Below are 14501 nucleotides of genomic sequence, written 5' to 3'. Positions count from 1 at the left end.
GCGCGATGTTGAGACCAAATGTCAGCGTCGTCTTGCCCTCCAGCAACCTGACAACAGTGATGCAGGCCTCGGCAACACTAGCGCCAACTTCCCCGGTGCGACGGCCACGTTTCAACGCGAGTTTTTTTCAACGAGAACGTTCATGATAGAAACGTTCGGTTGGGTGACGCCCAACGACGATACGTCCATTCTGGTCGTAGGGGCAATATTCAATACAGCAGACCTACCACAGTCACAGCTTCGCTGGCTTTTATCTCCACAGTAATGGAAGTGCTCCGATGTTTTTATTTGCTAATTGTTAGTACTAAGGATTTATTCCTTGGTACTCTTGTTACAGACCAGATATTCTTAATTCAACAAATTGTACCTGTCCTACGCGCTGTTGCGATCAATGTTGAGCGTAGCGTATTTAAGACAGCTTGCTGTCTACCATAGTTGCGTCTTCAGCAAAGTGTTAACACATCACACAACGCGACCTTGTAAGACGAGAAATTGTAAGAGAAGCGAGCGTGTGACAACCACGGCAAGACGACGGCATGGACGACGACGATATCAGGAGCCACTCATTGGACGCCGGCGAAGAAACGTCTCAACAGTTGCTTCGCCACATGAGTCAATTCCAAGCTGAGGTACGATATCAGGTAGCACCTGAAAGAGTTTTCTCCGACATGAGAAGGGTGAAGGAGACTGACGCCTTCCTGTTAGAAGAAACGTGACTAAGCATTCTTTAGAACACAAGTAGCAGTGTTACGATTGCAATTATGTGTTATATTGCTGTGATTGTAGCCTGAAACAACTGTGTCTCACAAGTAGGTTTCCTTTTTTAAGATTATTGTTCCAATGCGACGTAACAGGCGCGCCTATCGTCTAAACTGCTTCTTGGCACGAGCGCATACTTCTGCGACATAAGGGGTAAAAGAATAGACAGTTGACAGAAGGGACCCTAGTTCAAATCCGACCCTTGCAAACAATATTTATAAAATAAAGAGGCAAAAACGAGGCCTGACAAGGTACCTACGGCAAAGTGTCAGGTACAAAGGAAACAATGTTTCACATTTAAAACGTCCTCACTTTTGTCTGAACTCGAACCAGTGTCTCCCTCATAGAAAAAGTGCATTCAATACAGCAATAGCTATTCCCGCTGCTAATCAACTTGTGCATGAAATTGCAACCAGGCGTCAGTGGGTCAGGAAATGCGAGGAAGTGGAAAATGCCTGGGATGCTTGAAAAACGAAAAAATGTCATCGCCGGCTACGACATCGCTTCTGCAATTTCTTGAGCGATGATCGGACGTGTCGCTATGCTGCGCTACTATTACCGCCAAACAACTGACGCGTCTCGCATTGTTGTCCACTGATGTAGATACTGTTTCTGGCTGCATAACTGCTCATATGCTAGACAATACGGTGTTTTACATATATGGCAACCAAGCCGATTTCCGTACGCAGTGTCCCGAACGGCAGGCTTTGCATTTTGTGTTAGCCTCACTTTCCGTAGCCTCACTTTCGATGGGCTAAAATTCAAAATATAAACTGATTTTAAGGGTTGCTCAGAAATAGAGTACCTTGTTTGTTGGGTTCGCCAGAGGCTCCCAGGTGTCCAGGACTACCGGAGGCCCAAGACGAAATGTGCGGCTTGGAACTCGTGGGGCCGGCGTGGCAGGAGCTCCTCACGGACACCGCAGTGAACGGGCCTGGGGATGAAAGAAAACGTGAGTGACGTCTTCCAGACTGAGTGGTGCGAGGAGAGACTGAAAAGCGACAGTCGCTTGGGCAAACCTCTTCTTCTTCTTCTTCTACTTGCTCGTTCCGCGCGACGGCACGCGCTGCGCGAGACTTGGTGGGTCAGCAATGGCGCTGACCCACCACTGAGAACCAGGTGCACCGGAAGTTCTTTTTCTCTGAAGGGCACCACCAAATAAATCTTTGCTGTGGCTTGGCTTCATTGCGGAATTCCTCTTCCTTTCATTTAAAGGAAGCAGCGGCAGACGTTAACGCAGACGAAACGCAGTTTAATTGCAACATAAAAGTCGGAGCTGGGCATTATAGCCGATAGATGTATTTTAGAATTTAGACAGTACATTAGGATACTGTTTGGGTATCTTGTATACGTAACATAATACACTCGGAAAGATGGGTACGAGTATCTGCAGGTTTGTTACATCAGAGTATTATATATCTAAAGATACAAAGTACACACACGAAAGTACACACATAAATAAAAATTTCATGGTTTATGGCACTGTTTCTGTATTGGGGATTTTTAAACTTCATTAACTAACTGATAAATTGTATTCATTAGGTGCAATGTTAACACCACAGACCGGAAATCGCTCATAACAAACACTTTAGCTAGAGATCTATGCCCAGAACCCTTTTCGGGAAATACTTTCTAATGAATAGGCCCGTCTCCTACGCTGCTTGTGTTGCTGTAATGCTTTAATTACACTCCTATACAGACCCCTAATTAAAACGGGCAAATTGCTAGCCCTAGTTAGAGCGCTGTATGAGACGTTTAGGTTTTGCATCTGTTTAAAAGCAGGATCAACAGGGTCCAATACACTTTGACTTCGACGCTCCTTTGTTTAATTAATGTAGTGAATATTGTATTGGTAAGGTTCTGCGCGAAAATGCTGTAGAATATATGTGGAGTACAACACTTCGATTGAAATCAGTGTCAGCGCGACTAATGGTTCTTATGAAACGGACATTTAGAAGCACCTGTTACGTTGTAAACATGAGGCCAAATTACGTAAACGGCACAAGAAACGGCCTTCATAAATGCCAAAAACAGCAAAAATTATTCGGCAGAAACCAGTACCGCTTTCAGTCAGTGGTTATTAATAAAAGTACAAAAACGCTCGTAAGTTAGCTATTTTATTAGCATGGCCGTACAATCTCCGGTTGCTACGTTAGGTTGGACACCATTTAACTCAATTTTGTTTTTGATTTTTTTTTTTGCAGGGACGCTGTTAGCCTCTCGGTGCTCGGCGCGTCGATGACCGCAGTTCAGTTCCCGTTGCTCTTGTCCCAACCAATGATGACATCATACGGATGAAGAACTCGAAAGCGGTTCAGGCGGAACTGCGATCGGCGACCGACCATTTCCGGAATTTCACAGCGGTCCCCCAGATCGGCAAGGAGGTATTCTCTGCTTTTCCCCAGACCAGCCTGGTGTGCAAGATATTCTGAACTGTTTCATGTTGCTTCTAAACCAGTAAGCGTGTTCATTCCACCCCACCTGGCGTGTGCGAAAGGGCTTGTCTATGGCGTCATTGTGAACATGACCCCAACAGAAATATTAGAGATGTTTTCACCGGCAAATTCAATTTCAATTTATCGGGGTGGACATGTGCTTGACAAGAACAAAATTCATACTAAATTGATCATTGTAACATTTGCCGGGACAGATAGGTGAGCACATATTAAAGCATGGCCCCTAATTTATCGAGTGGAACCGATGTCCCCTCGTCCTCTCCACTGTGGAAAGTGTTGGTTTCACGGACACAATATGAAATTATGTAGGTCTGCTCCCAGGTGCCGAATTTGTGTTGAGGAACACAATTCCAGTGAGTGTAGAAGCAATGAACAAAAATGCTACCTCTGCAGTGAAGGCCACTGTGCTGATAATGTTAAGCGAAATACTAGCTCTCCAAATTGTTGAACGAAGACAGTGTTCTCGTAAAGAAGCCATAGCTGAAATGGAGGGTGGATCACAGGGATACGCAGCTGTCACAGCCCGCCATACGCCGGCCATGGATGCGTCTTTTTCAATTTCTATGGCTGATGCTGTCGAAAGGGCACTGGAGAAGGCCATGGAGCGCCTAGCTGGAAACCTATGCGAGTCCTTCTCACAAATCCTAACTAACCAGATGGCACAGATATTCGGCACAACAACAGTATCAACATGACTTCGCAAACTACTGAGAGTCCACGACCATCAAATAAAGAGGTAGCTCGTAAACTCACCTCCCAATATGATTAAACTGCTGGTCCATCCGTTGATGTAAACAAGTCTTAGAGAAGGCATCAGTGAGGATGCACAAAGCTCAGATGAAATGGTCATAGATCCCGATCGCTAAAACGATCTAGAACCTCCTTGGTCGAAAACACCCACTACACTTATTCACTCAAGACCAAACAATACTTGAAACACGGGCTTACAAAGAAAGATTTCTTAAGAGAAAGCATTTTAAGTAAGGCATTTACTAAATCAATTCTTTCGCAACCATAGGATTCTTCAAAATTCTTCATTGTAATTGCCGATCAGTTCACTCTTCTCTAACAAAATTATTATATTTGTTAACGAATTCTCCTCGGATATTATTCTAGTGCAGAAAACCTGCCTTTCAGGGCATCAATCCTTTCAATTAAATCACTTCCGATGTTTGCGATTGGACCGTCCATAGAAAGGCGGAGGTTTAGCATTATTTGCTACTAATAGAATTAGTCTGAAGGCGAAGATGTCACATACACATATATCTCCTGAAAGTGACATTTTTGCCTTAGATGTAACATTGCCGGTTGGCCTACTATTCCCTTTACACTCGATGTTTGGATTCCGCGGTGACGTCATGGTTTAAGGACAAAATACCTGTGGGAGATTTCAACTCCCATCACATGTGTTGGAGTTTTCGAACTGACCAATGCGCCAAACGCTTGAGATATTGGTCAATAGATAGCAGTCTGACTTATCTCAACCCTAGAATTCGTAAATTTATTCGCAATGTCCACCTCAGCGTTGGATTTAAGTTTCGTAAATTCGTCTCTCACAAGTTCATCCTGGGCAGCGTTGGACTGTGCCACCAACAGGGATCACTTTGCAATAATACTTGAAATTACTTGCCCGCTAATGCCATAGTGCTCTCAGAGCCGAGTATTCCTAAACTGCAATAAATTTTAAAATGATTTAAAAGCATATTTGGGCTCACCATTCTGAACAGTACGAAGAAACTAAGCAATGAAAATTTGTGCTTTAATCAAGGATCATATAAAAAGGTGAATTTATTTTTGCCGACACTACAATCTTCGACAACCCTACGTCGAGTACCAGCGCGGCCCCCGTGTTTGGGTAGGAACTCCGATTCACCGACGAGGACTTAGCCAGAAACTGTTGCGACGCTATTTCAGACCCTACAAGATTATCCGTCGTATTGGCGCCCTGCACTATGAGGTCGTGCCAGCAGGCATTTCCCAATCTAGTCATGAATTCAAGGCTGATATTTATGATTTTGCATGTACATTGTCCTACTGGTTTTTGATGTGTGGCAAAGCCAGTATCAAGGAGACACCATTTGCTGTTTTGTTTGCTCATCTGTCCTGTTTATATTGTTGTACAAAAACGTATATTTACAAATGTTTACAAAAAAGGCGAGCAGCACTGGCGTAGCAGCAACCAGCCAAGATGGCGAGGAGCAACCTCTACTTCCTCTTCTTCGGTGCCGGCCTAATGCCGGCCTCTGCTTCGGTGCCGGTCTTCTTCTGCTGTCTCGCGGCAAAACACGCGCACCATCCGAGCAGGTCAGAGTGTAGCATCAGCCGACGGGTGATACGGCTTTAGCCGGGCAACATGAACTACGTCAGTCTTGACCGGCGCAGAATATAACATTGGCTGTGCCGGTGCAATCTCATACGTCACGTCGGTAACTTAGCGCAGAACGCGGTAAGGACCATGGTAGCGTGGTAGAAGCTTCGAGGAGAGACCAACGTGTCGAGTTGGCGACCAGAGGAGCACGAAGGATCCAGGAGCGTAATGTACATATTTTTGATGACAATCGTAACGGTTCTTCTGTGACACCTACGACATCTGAAGGCGGTCGCGCGATATGACGCGCAGCCTGCGTCCTTTCGATGGCATCTTGTGCGAACTCCGATGGTTGTCGTGGAGCGGCTGGTAGTAAAGTATCCATAGGTAGTGTCGGTTCCCGGCCAAAAAGAAGATAAAACGGTGAACAACCTGCCGTATCGTGGCCTGACGAATTATAGGCAAATGTAACAAAGGGCAATGTAGCATCCCAGTCACGGTGGTCGGCATGAACGTACATCAACAGCATGACGGTCATGGTGCGATTCAGGCGTTCGGTGAGGCCGTTTGTCTGAGGGTGATAGGCGGTGGTAACTGTGTTTCGTGGAGCATGGGCATAGAAGGTCGTCGTGACACGGACAAGAAGTAAGGACCGCGATCGGTGAGCAGTTGACGAGGCGCTCCGTGATGCGGAATAACATCGTGAAGGAGGAAGTCGGCAATATCGATAGCACAGCTGCTTGGAAGTGCGCGCGTAATAGCGTAACGCGTGGCGTAGTCTGTCGCGACAGCGACCCATTTGTTCCCTGATGCTGATGTAGGGAAAGGTTCGAGCAAATCGAGGCCGACGCGGAAGAACGGCTTTACTGGGACATCGATAGGCTGAAGAAGGCCGGCGGGAAGCGTCGGTGGTCTCTTGCGTCGCTGGCAAAGTTCGCAGCGGCCAACATACTTCTGTACGGAGCGATAAAGCCCAGGCCAAAAGAAACGACGCCGCACACAATCATAAGTGCGCGTTACACCAAGATGACCTGCTGTAGGTTCGTCGTGAAGCTGCTGGAGGACAGTAGTACGCATGTGGGAGGGCACCATAAGCAAGTGTTCAGGGCCTTCGGTGTATACACTGTGGCGGTATAAAGTTCCATTATCTAAGGTAAACATCCGGAGTGACTCGTCACGCGGCCCGGAACTGAGACGGTTGATGATGGAACGTAACGCCGGATCACGCTGCTGTTCATCGCCGAAATGAATTAACTGAGATATAGAAAGGACACAAGCATCGGTGTCAGGGTTGGTGCTGTCGGGTGGATCCCCGGGATTACGGGACACGCAGTCTGCGTCCTGATGTAAATGGCCAGACTTGTGGATGACGGAAAACGAGTACTCTTGTAATCGCAAAGACCAGCGTCCGAGACGGCCTGTAGGATCTTTCAGCAAGGAAAGCCAGCAGAGCGCATGGTGGTCAGTGACTACCGTGAATGGGTGGCCAAAGAGGTACGGCCGAAATTTGGAGATTGCCCGAACAAGGGCAAGGTATTCACGCTCGGTAATTGAGTAATTGCGCTCTGGGGCTGAGAGCAGGCGGCTGGCGTACGCTATGACGCAGTCATGACCACGCTGGCGCTGGGCAAGGACGGCTCCGATTCCGTATCCACTGGCATCCGTCCGAACTTCCGTAGGAGCAGATGGGTCGAAGTGCGCCAACAGAGAAGTCGTCAGAAGGCGGATAAGCGCAGAAAATTCGTGAGCTTCTAAATGGCCCCAGGCGAAAGGCGTATCTTTCTTGAGAAGGTCGGTGAGCGGACGGGCGATGTCAGCGAAATTTTTGACAAAGCGACGAAAGTATGAACATAAGCCAATGAAGGAGCGAACGTCTTTGGTAGAGCAAAGTGTAGGGAAATGCTTCACGGCGCGAATTGTTTCTGGGTCAGGTCGGATTCCAACACCATTATTAAGGTGGCCGAGCACTGTTATTTCGCGGCGACCAAAATGGCACTTGGATGAGTTAAGCTGAAGACCGGCGCTGCGGAACACTTGGAGGATGGCGGACAGGCGCTGAATATGGCTGTCAACTGTCGTTGAGAAAACAATAACATCATCTAGGTAACATAAGCAGGTCGACCATTTGAAGCCATGAAGGAGCGAATCCGTCATGCGCTCAAATGTGGCTCGCGCATTGCATAGGCCGAAGAGCATAACTTTAAATTGGTATAACCCGTCAGGGTGTCACACAAGCGGTCTTCTCGTTGTCGATAGGATCTACGGCAACCTGCCAATAGCCACACCGCAGGTCGATGGACGAAAAATACCTCGCTCCGTGGAGGAAATCGAGGGCATCATCTATGCGTGGCAACGGATATACGTCCTTCTTAGTGATATTGTTCAGGTGTCTGTAATCGACACAGAAACGCCAGGTGCCATCTTTTTTCTTGGCAAGCACAACTGGGGATGCCCATGGGCTAGACGAAGGTTCTATAATGTCTTTTGCAGCCATCTTGTCGACATCTGTTTGTATAACCGCCCGTTCAGCAGCAAAAACACGATACGGACGGCGATGAATAGGGTTTGTGTCGCCTATGTCGATTCGGTGCATGACAACCGTTGTCTGGCCAAGTGGGCGGTTGTCGAAGTCAAAAACGTCCCGGTACGACACTAACACACGGCAGAGCTCATCAGCCTGCGCAGGTGAAAGCTCCGCGGCTGTCATTTTGCTGAATTCACTGGGGGCAAGCTGGTGGATCCTGCTGAGCACGTTGGACTCAAAGTCGCCTCAGATGTTAGCATGGATATTTGACAGTCGTTGAGGGATGCCAACCTTCAAAGCGCAATTCCGGATCGTAGAATCCGGGCGGATAAGCCAAAGTTGAGCACAGGCAGATAAGCTTTGTTGTTGACAATTTCGACAACCGTGTGGGGTAAGGGTCACATTGTGTGCCAAGACACCGTCAGTAATAGGGGATGCAACGTAATCCCCGTCAGCGACAGCAGGAGAGGGCGTCAAAAGAACATACGTAGTGGATTGAGGCGGTAATCGCACATACTCTGAAGGACACAGTTGCGCAGGTTTAGCAGGAAGAGTCTCTGGGGCAGAAGGGAGTTCAAGTTGCAGGACACCGGTGCCGCAGCCGACGAGGGCTGAATGTGTCGAATAAAAGTCAATGCCCAAGATCACGTCGTATGGGCACTGCTAAAGCAAAAGAAACTGAGCGCTCGTCGTATGGCCAGATATGTAACGCGGACAATACAGGTTCCAGCAACAGTAGGTGCGCTTTCATCGGAAACTCTCACTGTACGTAGCATGGAAGGCGTCAGGACTTTCTTCAGCTTCTCACGAAGACTAGAGCTCATCACCTAGATCTGTGCACCAGTTTCGATAAGGGACGTAACACTAACACCGTCGAGTTGGACTTCGAGCAAATTAGAGCGGGTAGGAACAGTCAGACGAGGAGTTCGAGGCCTGGTCGAGGATGCAGCGTCACCTACGGGCGCTGCACTCGTTAGTTTTCCGATGCGCAGCGTCCAGAGTTGGCAGGCGACGGGAAACGGCGGGCTTGCGGCGAAGGGAGATCGGCGATCGCGCGGCGATGGTAACCTGCTGTACACGTTGGTACGAGTGCCGACGTCGGGCGTGTCAGTGGGTGAAGAGCGCTACGATGTTGTACGGGAGTAGCCTTTAGGACGACAGTTTCGGGTGCTCCAGCCAGCCAGTCGGTGACGTCTGACGGCTCCAGCAGTGTCGCGCAATATGTCCAACTCGAGAGCACGCGAAACATATTGGGCGATCATCCGGCGTCCTCCACTCAGCGGGATTGCGGCATCGCGAGTAAAAGGGCTGGTTCCTCGGCGCGACTGGTGGAACTGGTGGTGTTACTGGTGCGACTGGTGGCACGCGAACAGCGCACACAGAGGAGAGTCCCAAATTCGCAACCTCCTGTCGAACCACGGCTTGAATCAATGAAACCATAGGCTGGTTACCAGTCGAGACATCGTGCACGAGAGGGGCTGGTGACATTGCTTCTAGTTCCCGACGAACGATCCGTGTCAAAGTGTTCGAAACCGGCGATTGTAACGGAGGTAGTGGTTCCTCACATGATGACGATTCGGCAGTATTGGGGAGCCTGGTGAATTGCTGGGCGATACGGCGGGATTTAGCTTGTTCGAATCGCCGACACTCTGTCACAATAGCATCCACGGTGGCGCAGTTCCTGAATACTAAGGGGTTGAATGCGTCATCTGCGATTCCTTTGAGTATGTGTCCGATCTTGTCCGCTTCGGACATGTTACCGTCAACTTTACGGCAAATCGCTCGAATATCCTGAATATACGAAATTCAGTAGACGACTGCGCACGGGAGTCAAGTTCTTCTTTAGCGGCTAGTTGACGACCCAAGGGCTTGACGAACAAGTCATTCAGTTTTTCTTTGCAAACGTCCCAGCTGGGCAGATCGTGTTCATGCGTCTCGTACCAGACGCGCGCGGTTCCTTTCAGATAAAATATCACATTCGCCAGCATAAGCATATCGTCCCATCTGTTCTGTTTGCTGACATGCTCATATCATGAAATCCAGTCCTCGACGTCCACGTTATTTGTGCCAGAGAAGGTACCCGGTTCTTGCGGAAGCGATAAGATGACCGATGGCGGGGACGGCTGCTGCAAGGTAGGTTCCGGCGCGGTGCGTGCTTCAGTGGCGATCACCGAGAGAACAACGCAGCGACCACTTCGGAGTTCCCTGCTTGGGTGACGGGGATGAACAGGCAGCGTACCCAGCACCTCCCCCAGAAATTGTTGTCACAAAAACGTATATTTACAAATATTTACAAAATAGGCGAGTAGCACCCTATTAAGGTAGAAAAGCACTAAGGTAGAGGAAGTAGAGGAGCAACCTCTACTTCCTCTTCTTCAATGCCGACCTAATGCCGGCCTCTGCTTCAGTGCCGGTCTTCTTCTTCTGTCTGGCGGCCAAATTGTTACCGGGCAACGTAGAATGGCGCCAAAGTCAGAAGACGACGATTTGGCATGTAGAAGTGTAATCGATGCGGACATGCCGTCCTTGAAAATAGTGTAAATACATCTTCATATGTGACTTCCGCAACGTAACAAATTTGGTGGAGGTAGTGGGTACCCACGAGAAACAACAATGGCGATCACACGTGCCTACGCGTGACAAAGTTTCTTGTCAGCAACGGTGCCCCGATGTTCTCGCTTGAGTGCCCGGATAACGGCCTTGGCCTTTGGCGCAAGGTCACTTGAAGGTTGCCGAGAACGGAGCTAAACGCATCTCATGCTTAATATCAAGCACCCTAACGCGTTGTAGCTCATAGGTCGCTGTTGTGGTCGTGAAACCATCCACATACAGCGCCTGGAACCGTATTGCGACCCATTGATATATACTATGCTCACCATGAGTCACGAGGAATGCTCTGTTTTCCGATGAGGGGCGACTGTAAGGAAGATCAATGCTCGACGCTGCAGCCACATCGCCAGTTCGCCGGAGGGGCGCGAGCTCGAGATCGCCTGGGATTCTTTGGCTGAGACCCTGCCAGGACTACCTGCTGTGAGCAGCAGCAGCTAGCGGCCGCCGCCTTTATTTTTAGAACGATAGCTCTGCTACTCCAAGTACAAACTAAAGCGACCTGCGATGTGTACAAAATGCGCCGAGTGCTGGTACCTTCGTATGCGCTGTGCTTTCGACGCTTAGTTAGCGTTGAAGCGAGACCCAGCATGAAGGTAAATTCGCTTGCTGATGGTACCGCGCCGAGCAGCGTCTGTGTGTTGTCTCTTTATGTGCACTGCCGGAACGAAGGCCTCTCCAACGATCTCCAATTACCATTGTCCTGCGGCAGCCGATTCGAGCGTTTGCGCATGCCAGTTTCCTAAAATCATCACCACACCTAATTATCTTCCTTCCTCGACAGCGCTTCCCTTCTCTTAGCAGTACCGTTACATATACATTACCGGTACGTGTTAGTACCGGCAAAATGCAATGATTATACTCTTTTCTTTTGAACGACAGTAATAACATATCAGCCAACAACTTTTAGAGAGCACTATCTTCGGGATCGGTCCACGAAAAAAAAAAAAAGATGTACAAACTTCTTTTTTTTTCTTTCGTGGGCCGATCCCGAAGATAGAAAGAAAAAAAAAGATGTACAAACTCAGATGTCGAGCGGGCTCTCCAAGAGGCGCTAGACACAACGGAAGAGTACCTGATGGAAACGGGACTCCCTCTGTCACCCAGCAAACCGTAAGTGTTGCTGTACAGGCCCGCCAAGCAGGGAATGAGGAATTTGACGCCGATCGATCAAATCTCAATCAAATTACATACCACCGACGGCCAGCCGATCCCCAGAGGGGACACTGTAAGAATCCTGGGGCTGCTAATTGAGGCTAAAGGCGGTAACACGCAAACGGTCATGAAACTCACGTCCAAAACGGAGAACATGCTCCGGCTGATCCTCAGGTTGACCAACCGAAGGGAGGGCTCAGCGAGAGCAATCTCATCAGACTTTACCACGCCTTCCTCATGAGTCACCTAAAGTACGTAGCCTCGGCGCTAAAATGGACCAAGAGAGACGCGGCCAAGATAGAGACACTGATGCGCAAGAGCATCAAGAGGGTGCTAGGTCTTCCGATTACTACAAGCACAGAGCGGCTTCATCAGTTAGGGGTCCACAACTCGCTAGCAGAAATCATCGAAGCACAGACCAAGACACAGGTCGTGCGGCTGTCGACCACCAGGGCCAGCAGACGCATCCTAGAAGAAGCAGGCATAAATGCAAAGGCAGATTGCAACGCATGCAAGGTCACGCTCAGCGCGGCGGTCAGGGGCACTTTCAAGGTATAATCTCTTCCCAGAAACGTCCACCCGCAATTGAACGAGGGGCGCCGAAAGGCGGGGGCCCGAGCACTACTGAAATCGACCGCCAACTGCCCGGGACTGGCGGCATTTGTAGACGCGGCCCAGTATGGGCGCAGCGACCGGTACGCGGCCGTCTCGATACGCTGGGATGGGATGATCATTAACGCGGCATCGGTCAAGGGGGTAACGTCCGAAGTGGCCGAACAGGTGGCAATAGCCATGGCAAAGAGGGACCCCGAACGTCCTTACGTGTACACAGATTCGCGATCGGCGGCCAGAGCATTCGCCTCGGGCTCTATATCGCGGGATGCGGCGGCCGTTCTCGGCCACGAGGGAGCCGTGGGTCATCACATCGTCAAATGGTTTCCGGCCCACATGGGGGCCGACGTGCACCCCGACTTTCCCAACGCTAACGAGCTGGCGCACGACCGCGCGCGAGGACTCGCGCACCAGCGGTGGCGGGGAGGGAGGGGAGCACCGAGACCCGCTGCTCACCTTCAACGAAATAAGAACGCACTATCAGCTGTCGAGGAGGACCTTCCCGCTCCCCACGCTAAACTCAATAGACCGCAGTCATCGATATTCAGAATGCTTCAGACAGGGTCGTTCCCCTCGAGAGGCAGACTGAGCCTTCATTCACCAGAGGTAGAGCCGCAATGTCCGGATTGTGGCGAATCATACTGCTCGCTAGCGCACATGTTCTGGCCATGCTCCGCGTTAAGCGGCATCATGTTCAGTAAAGAAGAAGACTGGGAGGACGCCCTCCGAAGCGACTACCACCAGACCCAGCTCCGGGCTGTCCAGAGGGCTCACGAAAGGGCGGAGGCTCACGGGCTTCTCGTCCCAACGTGGGTGCGGCCCGCGACCCCTGCCGACCACTAAACCAAGAGTGGGTGGGGAGCGGTTCCTCAGGACTCAATAAAGTTATTTCCTCCTCCTCCTCCTCCACCTCCTCCTCCTCCTCCTCCATGCACAAAGTGAGACACGGAAAAGTGGGGGTGATTCGCTAAAAGTCACATTTTCGCACGAAAGGCGAAGCATCAATTGCGATAGCAAATTAGTGGAGAGCTATACGGAGTAGTGATAGTAGTTTTATCGGTTGTATGAACTTGGGGACATTTGCTTACTAACTGAATTAACAAGCATGGTATGTTTTATTATGCACAATGCATGGTGTCATGGCCCACAACCTAACATGAATAGATCACACTCGATGACCACATACAACCACTGCCAAAACGCTGGCATCAGCAAGCGCGGCTGCAGCAGTGAGCGAAGGTTCGTGCGGTCTATCGCTTAAACAGAAACTGAGCGGCGAAAGCACAGCGCATGCAAAGGTGGGAGCCGTGTTGCAGATCGCGTTCAAGATACGGTGGGCGCAACTGCCCAGCGCCGTGTAAAGTACAAGTACGCAGTTGCTCGCAGAGCAGAAGCCGCGCCCCTCCCTCCCGCGCTGCCTTCCCGCTTTCGTCCTTTCGCGTGGGAGATTGTGTCGCCAGTTGCTATTGCGCCCGGTCGCAAGGTACGAATTTGCCGCCGCCGCTAAACGCACCCTCCCCTCCCTCTCTCCCGTCCCCGCATGGCCTTTTGCGCGACGGAAGAAGTCGCGTTTGTACTCTGCCGTGCTCTGCCTCACCGTGAAAGAGCGCGTCCCTCGTGCGCTTTCACTCGCATATACAGCCTACGGTGCGCGCTGATGATTTTATCGCCGTTAAACTTTATACGGAACCTCACGGTGATGACGACGCCGACGGCAGAAATTCGCGTGGAATGTCCATTTCATTGTTATTGCAATAAAATAGAGGAGGCGCTGCCCTTTGCATGCCTGACCATACTCTTTGCCATCAACTTTATGTTTACTGGAATGTGCCCTTAATAAATGCGAAGCATTTTTTGGCGAAAATTTGCCACTTTGACAGTATCTATCTACCTATCTATCTATCTGTCTGGCTGGCAACGTCTTTGTGCTTTCATGGTCGTTTCGTTAACTTGGTATGCACCAAAATTGGCACAGTATGACAAGAGTGTATGACGAACATAAATGATAGGTCAGGACACGAATGTCATGACATGCGGGTAATGTAGGACATGGAAGAGCCACCTACGTCTTGGTGCTTTC

Source organism: Dermacentor silvarum, chromosome 11, assembly GCF_013339745.2.
Source record: "Dermacentor silvarum isolate Dsil-2018 chromosome 11, BIME_Dsil_1.4, whole genome shotgun sequence".
Lineage (NCBI taxonomy): Eukaryota > Metazoa > Arthropoda > Arachnida > Ixodida > Ixodidae > Dermacentor > Dermacentor silvarum.
This window is presented reverse-complemented; position numbering follows the sequence as displayed.